Source organism: Anomaloglossus baeobatrachus, chromosome 7 (assembly GCF_048569485.1).
Source record: "Anomaloglossus baeobatrachus isolate aAnoBae1 chromosome 7, aAnoBae1.hap1, whole genome shotgun sequence".
NCBI lineage: Eukaryota > Metazoa > Chordata > Amphibia > Anura > Aromobatidae > Anomaloglossus > Anomaloglossus baeobatrachus.
The window spans coordinates 188,134,275-188,148,363 of NC_134359.1; positions in this window are offsets into that span (position 1 = coordinate 188,134,275).

Consider the following 14,089-nt stretch of genomic DNA (forward strand, 5'->3'; position numbering starts at 1 on the left):
GTTCCTGCTTTCTGTTCATTGGTATGACAAGAGCGCCTGATACAGGACGGAGTTCAGATCTAGCGATCTGAGGGCTTTTTGTACTATCAGGTTTTTGGATTTTTGTAGGGTTATTCTCTGGCCACCATCAGTCCCTTTCCTATCCTGTCCTATTTAGTCAGTAGGGCTTCACCTCACCTTTTGCTAATCTTATCATCTATCTGTGTATTGTGTTTTCCTATATCACCGCAGTCTTTGAATATGGGGGGCTTGCTATTCCTGGGCAAACTATTTTCTGAGGTAGAGAGTTATTCATCTTTCCTTCCTTTAGGATAGCTAGTTCTCTGGCTGGGATCGCGGTGCACAGGATGTTAGCTCACCCCTCGGCTACTTCTAGTGTTGATGGTTAGTAAGGGGATGGTGGCCAGATTAGTTGCCAATGCTCTTGTCACCTTTTACCAATGATTTATCGTGGTCTTCCATGGTTCCGGATCATAAACGTACATCTGGCCAACAAATTTAAAGGGTACTCTTAAGAAGGAAAAAAAAGTCCGCTGAAAGATTTTTTTTCTTTTTTTGGTATTTTTCCTCTTTTTCTTCGGGTTCCGTGGAAGATTTATTTTTTTCTAGCATAGATGAATTAGGTGAGCGTGTTGCTCATCTTGATGCTAAGGTCCGTCCTATAGAGTCTTATCTTGCACAGACTCCCCTTGCAGAGCCTAAGATTCTCGTTCCTGAATTTTTTTTGGGGGATAGGTCGAGATTTTTGAGCTTCAAAAATAATTCTGAATTATTTTTTGACCTGCGCCCTAAGTCCTCAGGGAATCCCGTACAACAGGTCAAGATTGTCAACTCCCTGCTGCGTAGTGACCCTCAGGACTGGGCCTTCTCTTTGGCGTCTGATGATCCGATTAAAAAGTGATGTGGACTCCTTTTTTCAGGCCTTGGGTTTATTATATGACGAACCCAATATTGTGGACCAAGCGGAAAAGGCCTTGTTGTCCTCAGGGTCTGGATTCTGCAGAAACTTTTTGTCAGAAATTTCGGAAGTGGGCGGTCCTTACCAAATGGAATGATGACGCGCTTGCGGCTCTTTTTCGGAAGGGTATTGCTGATACTGTGAAGGATGTAATGGTGGGATTCCCCGTCCCTTCTGGTCTTGATGCCTCTATGACCTTAGCCATTCAGATTGATAGGCGGTTACGTGGGCGCAGGAAGATACCTGCTGGTTTGTGCCTGTGGATCAGCCTTTGGAGCCTATGGAGAGTGATAGGGTCCTTTCTAATGCTAGTCGGCAGGGGTTCAGACGGAAGACTGTGCTTCTATTGTGGAGATGCTTCTCATAATATCTCTGTCTGCCCTAAATGTGACAGGAGATTGGTTAGTTCTGTTACTGTGGGTTCTTTGCAACCAAAGTTTCTTTTGTCTGTCACATTGATTTGCTCATTGTCTTCCTTTTCTGCATTGGCCTTTGTGAACTCAGGGGCATCGCTCAATTTGATGGATTTTGGGTTTGCTAGGGATTGTGGTTTCCCCATGGTTCCTTTGCAAACTCCTATTCCTTTAAGGGGTATTGATGCTACCCCTTTGGCAGAAAATAAACCCCAATTTTGGACCCAGGTGCCTATGAGAGTTGCACCAGCGCATCAGGAAACTTGTAACTTTTTAGTATTGCAGTATTGCATAATCTACAGGATACCTTGGTACTGGGATTTCCGTGGTTGCAGACTGGAGATCCTTGTCGGTAGCTAGTTGGGGTTGTCAAGGTGTGCATCAGGACCTTTCCATGTCGTCCACGTCTGCTCAGGCAGTTGATGTTCCGGCCTTCTTGTCTGATTTCCGTGATGTATTTAATGACCAGGAATCTGATTCTCTGCCCTAACACCGGGACTGTGACTGTGCCATTGAGCTGGGGCCGGATTGTAAATTTCCCAAGGGGCGGAATTTCAACTTGTCTATGCCCGAACATGATGACATGCGGTCATACATCAGGGAATCATGGAGAAGGGGCACATTCGGCCCTCTTCTTCTTTGGGTGCTGGCTTTTTCTTTGTTGCTAAGAAGGATGGGTCGTTGAGACCTTGTATTGATTACCGTCTTCTTAATAAAATTACGATCAAATATCAGTACCCTTTGCCTCTGATGTCTGATCTTTTCTTTAAAGTGAAGAGTGCCAAATGATTTACTAAACTGGATCTTAAGGGTGCGTATAATCTCATCCATATTAAGGAGGGTGATGAATGGAAGACGGTTTTTAATATTCCTGAGGGGCATTTTGAGTACCTAGTGATGCCTTTTGGGCTCACTAATTCCCCTTCTGTCTTCCAGGCCTTCATGAATGATATTTTTTGGGACCCTATTGGTAAATTTTTGATTGTCTATTTGGATGACATCTTGATTTTTTCTGATGATTGGGACTCTCATGTTGGGCAAGTACGGACTGTTTTTCAGATACTTAAGGATAATGCACTGTACGTTAAGGGGTCAAAGTGCCTCTTTGGGGTGCAAAGGATTTCCTTTTTCGGGTTCATCTTGTCTCCCTCCGCTATCGAAATGGACCCAGTTAAGGTTCAGGCTATTTACGACTGGGTGCAACCGACTTCTCTAAAATCCCTGCAGCAGTTTTTGGGGTTTGCTAATTTTTACCGTAAATTTATAGCCAATTTTTCTGCCATTGTCAAACCTCTGAAAGATTTGACCAAGAAGGGAGCTGACGCTGAGCATTGGACCCCAGAGGCGATTATGGCCTTCCAGGAGCTTAAAAGGCAATTCACTTCTGCCCCAGTCCTGCAGCAACCTGATGTGTCTCACCCATTTCAGGTTGAGATCGATGCCTCAGAGATCGGAGCAGGAGCTGTTCTGTCTCAACGAGATGCTACTTCGAGTAAACTTAAACCCTGTGCCTTTTTCTCTCGGAAGTTTGCTCCTTCTGAACGGAATTATGATGTGGGGAACCGGGAATTATTGGCTATGAAGTGGGCATTTGAAGAGTGGAGACATTGGTTGGAGGTGGCTAGACATCAAGTAGTGGTGCTTACGGACCACAAGAATTTTACCTATCTGGAATCTGCCAAGAGGTTGAATCCTCGGCAGGCCAGGTGGGCTTTGTTTTTTACCCGGTTTAATTTTGTGGTCTCTTTTTTGCCAGGCACCAAGAATGTTAATGCCAATGCCCTTTCCAGGAGTTTCTGTGCTGACTCTTTGGAGGTTGTCAAGCCGTCTACTATCCTGAATGATGGTGTAGTTCTCTCGGCCATTTCACCTAATCTGTGGTTGGCACTGGCGGAATTTCAGGGGGATAAGCCTGAGAGATGTCCTACGGGGAAACTGTTTGTCCCGGACCAATGGAGAGACCGAGTTGTCTCTGAGGTTCATTGCTCTGTTTTGGCAGGTCATCCTGGCATTTTTGGTACTCGGGATCTTGTGAGCCGCTCTTTTTGGTGGCCTTCCCTGTCCCGGGATGTCCGTAGTTTTGTGCAGTCGTGTGGAGTTTGTTCTAGGTCCAAGCCCTGTTGTTCACGTTCTAGTGGGCTATTATTGCCTTTGCCTGTACCTAAGAGACCTTGGACGCACATCTCTATGGATTTTATATCAGAGCTTCCCGTCTCTCAGAACATGACTGTGATTTGGGTGATCTGTAAAAGATTCTCCAAGATGGTCCACTTGGTTCCCCTGTCTAAGTTGCCGTCTTCATCAGAGTTGGTGCCTTTGTTTTTCCAACATGTTGTTCGTTTGCATGGTATTCCCGAAAACATTGTTTCTGACAGAGGGGTGCAGTTTGTATCCAGATTTTGGAGGATTTTTTGTTCCAAATTGGGTGTTCAACTGTCTTTCTCCTCGGCGTTTCATCTTCAGACCAACTGTCAGGCTGAAAGGGCTAACCAGACCCTGGAGACCTATTTACGGTGTTTTGTTTCTGCGGATCAGGATGACTGGGTTTCGTTTTTGCCTTTGGCTGAATTTGCCCTTAACAATAGAGCTAGCTCTACCACATTAGTGTCCCCATTTTTCTGCAATTTTGGGTATCACCCCAGGTTCCTCTCGGGGCAGCTTGAGGCATCTGACTGTCCAGGGGTGGATTCGGTGGTAAACAGAATGCAGCAGATTTGGGGGCAGGTGGTGGATAAAATGTTTCAATCCCAAGAATCTGCCCAGAAATTTGCCAACCGGCGTCGGACTGTTGGTCCCCGGTTTAAAGTGGGGGACATGGTGTGGTTGTCCTCTAAGAATATTCCTATGAGAGTTCCATCTCCTAAATTTAAGCCCAGATTTAATGGACCTTATAAGATTTCGAAGATTATCAACCCTGTATCTTTCCATTTGACTCTGCCTGTGTCATTTAAGATTAACAATGTCTTCCATAAGTCCTTGTTGAAGAGACATGTGGAGCCAACAGTACCGTCAGCAGCGCCTCCTGACCCTGTTTTGGTACAAGGGGATCTGGAGTATGAGGTTGAAATTCTGGATTCCCGTCGCAGTAGGCGAAAGCTTCAGTACCTTGTGAAATGGAAGGGTTATGGGCAAGAGGATAACTCTTGGGTTGTGGCTTCTGACATTCATGCGGACAGGTTGGCTCTCGCCTTTCATCATGCACATCCTGAGTGACCCGGTGGCGTTGGTGAGGGTTCGGTGACCCCTCCTCAAGGAGGGGGTACTGTTGTGAATGTCAGTTATGCTTTTGCTGCTGTAAGGCTCCCTCTTGTGGCCAGGAATGGTTTGGAAAGAGACCAGGTGTGTTGAGCAATGGGCGTTTCCATTGCTAACTCTCTGCTTATTTAAACCCTGGTCTGCTAGCAGGCTATGCCGGATGTCAGTTGTTCTTTGTTCACCAGCCTGCTTCATCCTGCTCCAGACCACATCTACCCCAGATAAGTGCTTGGCTCGTTATTTGTTGTTTGGTTCTTTTTGCTCTTATCTGAGTTTGTCATTTGCTGTGGTTTTTGTCAGTTAATTTGCATGCAGGGATCTTCCCTCTCAGTTGCTTAGCTGGGAAGCTCCCTGCAGCTATGTTTGGAGTATTGCTCCTATAAGTCCATGTGTTTGTTGCTTCTTGAATTTGTAATGGTTCCTGCTTTCTGTTCATTGGTATGACAAGAGCGCCTGGTATAGGACTGAGTTCAGATCTAGCGATCTGAGGGCTTTTTGTACTATCAGGTTTTTGGATTTTTGTAGGGTTATTCTCTGGCCACCATCAGTCCCTTTCCTATCCTGTCCTATTTAGTCAGTAGGGCCTCACCTTTTGCTAATCCTATCATCTATCTGTGTATTGTGATTTCCTATATCACCGCAGTCTTTGAATGTGGGGGGCTTGCTATTCCTTGGCAATCTATTTTCTGAGGCAGAGAGTTATTCATCTTTCCATCCTTTAGGATAGCTACTTCTACGGCTGGGTTCGCGGTGCACAGGATGTTAGTTCACTACTCAGCTACTTCTAGTGTTGATGGTTAGTAAGGGGATGGTGGCCAGATTAGTTGCCAATGCTCTTGTCACCTTTTGCCAATGATTTATGGTGGTCTTCCATGGTTCCGGATCATAACACTGGGGTGCTTGGCTGCTATGTGGTTCTGCATACTGGGGGTGCTCAGGATGCCTTTGCCCTGGCCTCTGCTGAACTTGGTATGGCAGATGTTACAGATTACAATGTTTTTCTCTGAAAGACTTTCAGAACAAACTTCCAGACAGTGGCTGAACGCCCCTTTCCCCTGACTTAGGCCACAGTGGGGGTGTTCTTCGGAAGAGTTGACCCAGTTCTTACTCTATATTCTCAGGTCTACATTATGCTCAGAACCTTCTTCATCTGGGCCTGAATCTGACTCACAAAGCTTCTGGGCATCACTGCAGGTATTTTCCTTGTCTGGACTCACTGTAGCTTTGGAGCAGACCTCGGATTCCCAGGCTATAGTGTGACTGAACAGCTCTGCAGACTTAACCATCTCTGTTACCCCCCACTCTGCAGGGCGGGTGGAGACTTGAGAGCCGGTAAAAAAGCAAGTGGGATTGGGGTGACAACTCAGATGACTGGAGTCTTCGGGATGTTGAAGTAGAGGTGAAGCAGAGGCCACTTGATGGAACACTTGAGATCCATTCAAGCATCTGCTGTTTTTGTGCCTCATCTACGTTTGGTAGCAATGGTCATTTCCGTAACAAAGGATTCATATCTGATTGTCCACGGAAAGTGGTAGAAATCTTACTTTGGCTGGAAGATGGTCTTTCTTCAGCAGATGTTACTGTTGCTTTACCAACTACCCAATGGACACAAACCTTTTTTTCCCATTCCAACACGCCTGTTCAACTTTCCACCAGCATCTGGCCTTTTCCCAGACATTTTGTTTGTTGCACTTAAAATTGCGTAGCAGAAATGGAGAGGTGTTGAAGAATGCAGACGTGGTGTAGCTTTCTTGTTAGCAAAGGAACGTCACTGACTATCCCAGACAATGATACAATGCCCCAAGGAATTGCCTTTAATTATTGCACTTAAAATTGCGTAGCAGAAATGGAGAGGTGGTGTAGAATGCAGAGGTGGTATAGCTTTCCTGTCAGCAAAGGAACATTACTGACTATCCCAGACAATGATACTATGCCCCACGGAATTGCCTGCACCTTTTGCACTAAAAATTGCGTAGCAGAAATGGAGAGGTGATGTAGAATGCAGAGGTTGTGTAGCTTTCTTGTCAGCAGAAGAAGGTCACTGACTATACCAGACAATGATATTTTGCCCTAAGGAATTGCCTGCACTTTTTGCACTGAAAATTGCTTGGCAGAAATGGAGAGGAGGTGAAGAAAGCAGAGGTGCTGTAGCTTTCTTGACAGCAGAGGAACGTCACTGACTATCCCAGACAATGATACTATGCCCCAAGAAATTGCCTGCACTTTTTGCACTTAAAATTACGTAGCAGAAAGAGAGAGGTGGTGTAGAATGCAGAGGTGGTGTAGCTTTCTTGTCAGCAGAGGAATGTCACTGACTATCCCAGACAATGATACTATGCTCCAAGGAATTGCCATCACTTTTTGCACTAAAAATTGCGTAGCAGAAATGGAGAGGTGGTGTAGAATGCAGAGGTGATGTAGCTTTCTTGTCAGCAGAGGAACGTCACTGACTATCCCAGACAATCATACTATGCCCCAAGGAATTGCTTGCACTTTTTGCACTTAAAATTCTGTAGCAGAAATGGAGAGGTGGTGTAGAATGTAGAGGTGGTGTAGCTTTCTTGTCAGCAGAGGAACATCACTGACTATCCCAGAAAATGATACTATGCCCCAAGGAATTGCCTGTACATTTTGCACTTAAAATTGCATAGCAGAAATGGAGAGGAGGTGTAGAATGCAGGGGTGGTGTAGCTTTCTTGTCAGCAGGGGAACGTCACTGACTATCCCAGACAATGATACTATGCAACAAGGAATTGCCTGCACTTTTTGCACTTAAAATTGCATAGCAGAAAGGGAGAGGAGGTGAAGAAAGCAGAGGTGGTGTAGCTTTCTTGACAGCAGAGGAACGTCACTGACTATCCCAGACAATGATACTATGCCCCAAGAAATTGCCTGCACTTTTTGCACTTAAAATTGCGTAGCAGAAATGGAGAGGTGGTGTAGAATGCAGAGGTGGTGTAGCTTTCTTGTCAGCAGGGGAACGTCACTGACTATCCCAGACAATGATACTATGCAACAAGGAATTGCCTGCACTTTTTGCACTTTGTTACGAACCGGCGCCGCCATAGCCGCAAGCAGCCTGCTGCGGTTCCTGTTGCACCCAGGCGCCGGCTGCCGTTCTTGGCCGTGCCTCGAGTCGTCCAGTTGGCTGTTCCTTCCACCACGTCTAAGTGTGGAGAGTCGGCTAGTGCGCATGCGTGCGCCGATTTACCCCAGCCAGAGTTTAAGCCCGGTGTTTTGCCTAGTGAGCATGCTCAGCCTGTTTGTGTTACGTCTGAGACTAAGTCCTCAGTTCAGGCAACTGAGCATGCTCCCACAATTAACCCTAACAGCCTCTTTGCACAGGTACTTGGACTTCGTGCTGTGTCTAAGTTCTGGGATGTGCCTACTGAGCATGCTCAAACTGATAGTCTGCTTTCTAAGCCTGTTGCTCAGGCTACTGAGCATGCTCAGGCACTTAGTGCATCAGAGGCTAGATCCAGTAAGGACCTCACTGAGCATGTCCGTGAGGTGGCAGGCCCTGATAGGGCAGAGGGTGTAAGGTGTCCTGATGACGTGGCAACTCCGGACTGGCTCGCAGAGGCCCACCCCTATGATCTGGCACCTCACCATTGGTCGTCAGACGATGACTGGTAAAGTGTTTGGGGCGTGGCTGCCATGAGGTCATCAATGATGTGGCGGTTCCGGATAGGTCGCATGTGACGTCACTGATGACATGGCACTCTGCTATTGGACCTTGGTGGTTCCACCCTGGGTTTGGGGCAGACCCAGGTTATAGAAGGGGCTGGAGACAACATGGAGGTGCGCAGTCTTCATTTAGAGTTCTTGGTGGCATAAGTCTTGTTGGAAGCGGTAGGTAGGGCTAGGCGAACGGTGCCTGTCACGCCAAGATTCGTGGCTCAGCACATGAGGGTCAGGCGCTGTGCTTCCTTGCTACCGTTCCTGCTGTGCTAGAGCAGTCCAGTGGCGTTAACTGGGCTGCGACTGCTGCGTCACCTGTTCAGTTGTGCCTCCTACGCACACGGACAGAATACCTGTTGCGTCACCTGTCCGAGAGTGCCCTCTACGCACACGGACAGTGTACCTGCTGCGCCACCTGTCCAGTTGTGCCCTCTACGCGCACGGACAGCGCACCCCAGAACCCCTGTGAAGTTAACAGGGTGTTCCTGGATTGGGTGTGTTAACCCTATTATCCTCCTCGGCTTCCCAGTCAAATGCTACTGGTGTGACTACCTGGTCTGACGTGTCCTTTACACATGTGGCCAGTCGAGTGGTGGCCAGAAACGCTAATCGGAGGACCGCTCGGCCTGACGTGTCTTACACACGTGGCCGACAGGGCGCTGTCGCAGCGGTCTTCTCGGTCACCGCTAACTGGTTACCATCTGGCCTGACGTGTTGTTACACACGTGGTCGGCGTAGCGTCCGCTCCACCGAAACGCTAACTGGGTTGTCATCCGGTCTGACGTGTCCCTACACACGTGACCGATTCCTTGAGTTATCTCAGAGCCATCCAGCTCTATAGTCTCTGCCTAACCCACAGGGTGCCAGCAGCTCCATTACCATCTGGAGCACGGTGGGCCCCGACTGGCGATTGGGATATATACCCCTGGTCCTAATCTGCCGGTCCCCCCGTAACACACTTAAAATTGTGTAGTAGAAAGGGAGAGGAAATGTAGAATGCAGAGGGGGTGTAGCTTTTTTTATCAGCAGAGGAACGTCACTGACTATCCCAGACAATGATACTATGCCTCTAGGAATTGCCTGCACTTTTTGCATTTAAAATTGCGTAGCAGAAATGGAGAGGTTGTGTAGAATGCAGAGGTGGTGTAGCTTTCTTGTCAGAAGAGAAACATCACTGACTATCCCAGACAATGATACCTATGCCCCAAGGAATTGCTTGCACTTTTTGCACTTAAAATTGCGTAGCAGAAATGGAGAGGTAATGTAGAATGCAGAGGTGGTGTAACTTTCTTGTCAGCAGAGGAACGTCACTGACTATCCCAGACAATTATACTATGCCCCAAGGATATGGGGGGGGGTGATATGAAGCGCCTTCTGGCACAACGTGAATGTGGTTGGATTCACATTTTGGGTACACTTAGACCCGGTGGTCTTAATGAGCAACAGAGCTTTGCTCCTTTTTTGTAATTTGTGCTGAGCTTCTTTATTGGGTCCTTTGTTTTTAACGTGTGTTTTTTAATATTCTTATTCTTGTTCTTTATCTATTTTTTGTATAGGCTGATGGGATCCATATCATTCTCAACTGTTGACATCATCGCCTTGAGCAATAATAAACTATTTATGATGTATATTGCTATAAATAATCCTTGCTCTTTTGCTTGTATTACATGAATTCAATTTTGTTATATTCTTGCTAAAATTACATGCATGATCTCTTTTCCTATACTTACGTGTTTTATGACTCTTTGATCACTGTTTGTCCGTGAGATGGCTGGTGCGCATGCGCGCCCCGGGAGCTGGCAGCTTGGACGTATCCTGGAAGGTCTCTATGAGTGATGTGGGCGGGACTTTGTGACGTCACCAGGATTTTCCCTGACCCGCGACGTCACTCTGAGGCTGGACGTGATGCGCCCGTGGCGCCCACTCGCGCTGCGCATACGCCGCAGATGGCGGTCATCTCACGCTCATTCCGGGCTTTAAGTAGCCCGGCACACAAAATCAAGGCATGGCCCCCCGAGGAAGCCCTACGCGAAACGCAGCATCGGGGCCTCCTGGACAGCTTTACTGCAATTCTGATACTATGGGTGAGCATTCATAACCTTATGTAACCTTGTAACATGGTGGCTGTAGTGCAGCTTTGATGCAAAGCCGGTTTAACTAATTCCATTATATGTGTGGAGTCTTGGGTGCCTGCAATTCACTACACACTGGCAGCACTTTTCCATGCAGCAACTGGGATTCCTGTCTCTACCACCGTATTACAAACACATATTTTAATGTCACATGTGCTGTTGTGTCATTGACGCCAGCTTATGTTATATGGTGGGAGGAGGATTCCCAGGCTTACTGGTGTTACTAACCAAACACAAGAGAGAAGCGATCATCGGTTCAACTTTTTTTATTGATATTTATATTATGATTTAGAACATGTGGAAAGGTGATGGGAAGGAGAGAACGATATACATCACCGCAGACCGTGCAAAAATTGGTAGCAATGTACCAGTTATATACTTATATATATACTTTGTATATAACTGGTACATTGCTACCAATTTTTGCACAGTCTGCGGTGATGTATACCGTTCTCTCCTTCCCATCACCTTTCCGCATGTTCTAAATCATATTATGAATATCAATAAAAAAAGTTGAACCGATGATCGCTTCTCTCTTGTGTTTGGTTTGTCTCTTGTTAGCGATTTGGTTCATATATTATAGTTCTTTTCTGCGCTGTATATGATGTATATGTATATACATATGTATTGCTATATATAATTCCTACGATATGCAGATGTTTATGCCATTATTTATTACTGGTGTTACTGCAGTGTGTTTGACTTGGCTGACCCAGACATCAGCACTATTACGCAAATATTGATTGTATTTGATGTGGGATGTACCTTTTTGCACTATATGCCATTTGGAACTCCTTTATGCTCACCAACTACAATTATTGTGCTAATTTTGCTGTTCCTTGCACCTCATCTCCCCTTTTTTACAGTGTGTTATTTTTATGGATTTTATATTGAATAAAATTATACCTTTTTAAACATAAATTTGGATTATGACTCCGCTTTCTTTGAGTATCTATGCCCCAAAGAATTGCCTGCACTATGTGGAGAGGTGGTATAGAATGCAGAGGTGGTGTAGCGTTCTTGATAGCAGAGGAACATCCCTGACTATCCCAGACAATTATACTATGCCCCAAGAAATTGCCTGCACTTGTTGCACTTAAAATTGCGTAGCAGAAATGGAGAGGTGGTATAGAATGCAGAGGTGGTGTAGCTTTATTGTCAGCAGGAGAACGTCACTGACTATCCCAGACAATGATAATATGCCACAAGGAATTGCCTGCACAAATTGCACTTAAAATAGCATAGCAGAAATGGAGAAGTGGTGTAGAATGCAGAGGTGGTGTAGCTTTCCTGTCAGCAGAGAAACGTCACTGACTATCCCAGACAATGATACAATGCCCCTAGGAATTGCCTGCACTTTTTGCAGAGCAGAAATAGAGAGGTAGTGGAGAATGCAGAGGTGGTGTAGCTTTCTTGTCAGCAGAGGAATGTCACTGACTATCACAGACAATGATACTATGCACCAAGAAATTGCCTGCACTTTTTGCACTTAAAATTGCGTAGCAGAAAGGCAGAGGTGGTGTAGAATGCAGAGGTGGCGTAGCTTTTTTGTCAGCAGAGAAACGTCACTGACTATCCCAGACAATGATACTATGCCCCAAAGAATTGCCTGCACAAAGTGCACTTAACATTGCATTGCAGAAATGTAGAAGTGTTGTAATATGCAGAGGTGGTGTAGCTTTCCTCTCAGCAGAGGAACATCACTGACTATCCCAGACAATGATACTATGCCCGAAGGAATTGCCTGCACTTTTTGCACTTAAAATTGCTTAGCAGAAATGGAGGGGTGGTGTAGAATGCAGAGGTGGTGAAGCTTTCTTGTCAGCAGAGGAACGTCACTGACTATCACAGACAATGATACTATGCCCTAAAGAATTGCCTGCACTTTTTGCACTTAAAATTGCGTTTCAGAAATGGAGAGGTGGTGTAGAATGCAGAGGTGGTGCAGCTTTCTTGTCAGCAGAGGAACGTCACTGACTATCACAGACAATAATACTATGCCAAAAAGAATTGCCTGCACTTTTTGCACTTCAAATCGTGTAGCAGAAATGTAGGGTTAGAGTCGAATGCAGAGGTGGAGTAGCTTTTTTGTCAGCAGAGGAACGTCACTGACTATCCCAGACAATGATACTATGCACCAAGGAATTGCCTGCACTTTTTGCACTTAAAATTGCGTAGCAGAAAGGGAGAGGTGGTGTAAAATGCAGAGGTGGTGTAGCTTTCTTTTCAGCAGGGGAACGTCACTGACTATCCTAGATAATGATACTATGCCCCAAGGAATTGCTTGCACTTTTTCCACTTAAAATTGCATAGCAGAAATTGAGAGGAGGTGTAGAATGCAGAGGTGGTGTAGCTTTCTTGTCAGCAGAGGAACGTCACTGACTATCCCACACAATGATATGCCCCAAGGATTTGCCTGCACTTTTTGCAGTTAAAATTGCGTAGCAGAAATGGAGTGGTTGTGTGGATTGCAGAGGTGGTGTAACTTTTTTGTCAGAAGAGGAACGTCACTGACTATCCAAGACAATTATACTATGTCCCAAGGAATTGCCTGCACTTTTTGCAATTAAAATTCCGTTTCAGAAATGGAGCGGTGGTGTAGAAGGCAGAGGTGGTGCAGCTTTCTTGTCAGCAGAGGAATGTCACTGACTATCACAGACATTGATACTATGCACCAAGGAATTGCCTGCACTTTTTGCACTTAAAATTGTACAGCATAAAGGGAGAGGTGGTGTAGAATGCAGAGGTGGTGTAGCTTTCTTGTCAGCAGAGGAACGTCACAGACTATCCTAGAAATTGATACTATGCCCCAAGGAATTGCCTACACTTTTTGTACTTAAAATTGCATAGCAGAAAGGCAGAGGTGGTGTAGAATGCAGAGGTGGTGTAGCTTTCTGGTCAGCAGAGGAACTTCACTGACTATCACAGACAATGATACTATGCCCCAAAGAATTGCCTGCACTTTTTGCACTTAAAAGTGCGTAGCAGAAAGGGAGAGGTGGTGTAGAATGCAGAGGTGGTGTAGCTTTCTTGTCAGCAGAGGAACTTCACTGACTATCCCAGAATATGATACTATGCCACAAGGAATTGCGTGCACTTTTTGCACTTAAAATTGCATAGCAGAAAGGGAGAAGTGGTATAAAATGCAGAGGTGGTGTAGCTTTTTTGATAGCAGAGGAACGTCACGGACTATCCCAGAATATGATACTATGCCCCAAGGAATTGCCTACACTTTTTGCATTTAAAATTGCATAGCAGAAAGGGAGAGGTGGTATAGAATGTAGAAGTGGTGTAGCTTTCTTGTCAGCAGAGGAACGTCACTGACTATGCCAGATAATGATACTATGCTCCAAGGAATTGCCTGCATGTTTGCACTTAAAATTGTGTAGCAGAAATAAAGAGGTGTTGTAGAATGCAGAGGTGGTGTAGTTTTCTTGTCAGCTAAGGTACGTCACTGACTATTCCAGACAATGATACTATGCACCAAGGAATAGCCTGCACTTTTTGCACTTAATATTGCATAGCACAAATGGAGAGGTGGTATAGAATGCAGAGGTGGTGTAGTTTTCCTTACAGCTGAGGTACCTTAATGACTATCACAGACAATGATACTATGCCCCAAAGAATTGCCTGTACTTTTAATTGCGTAG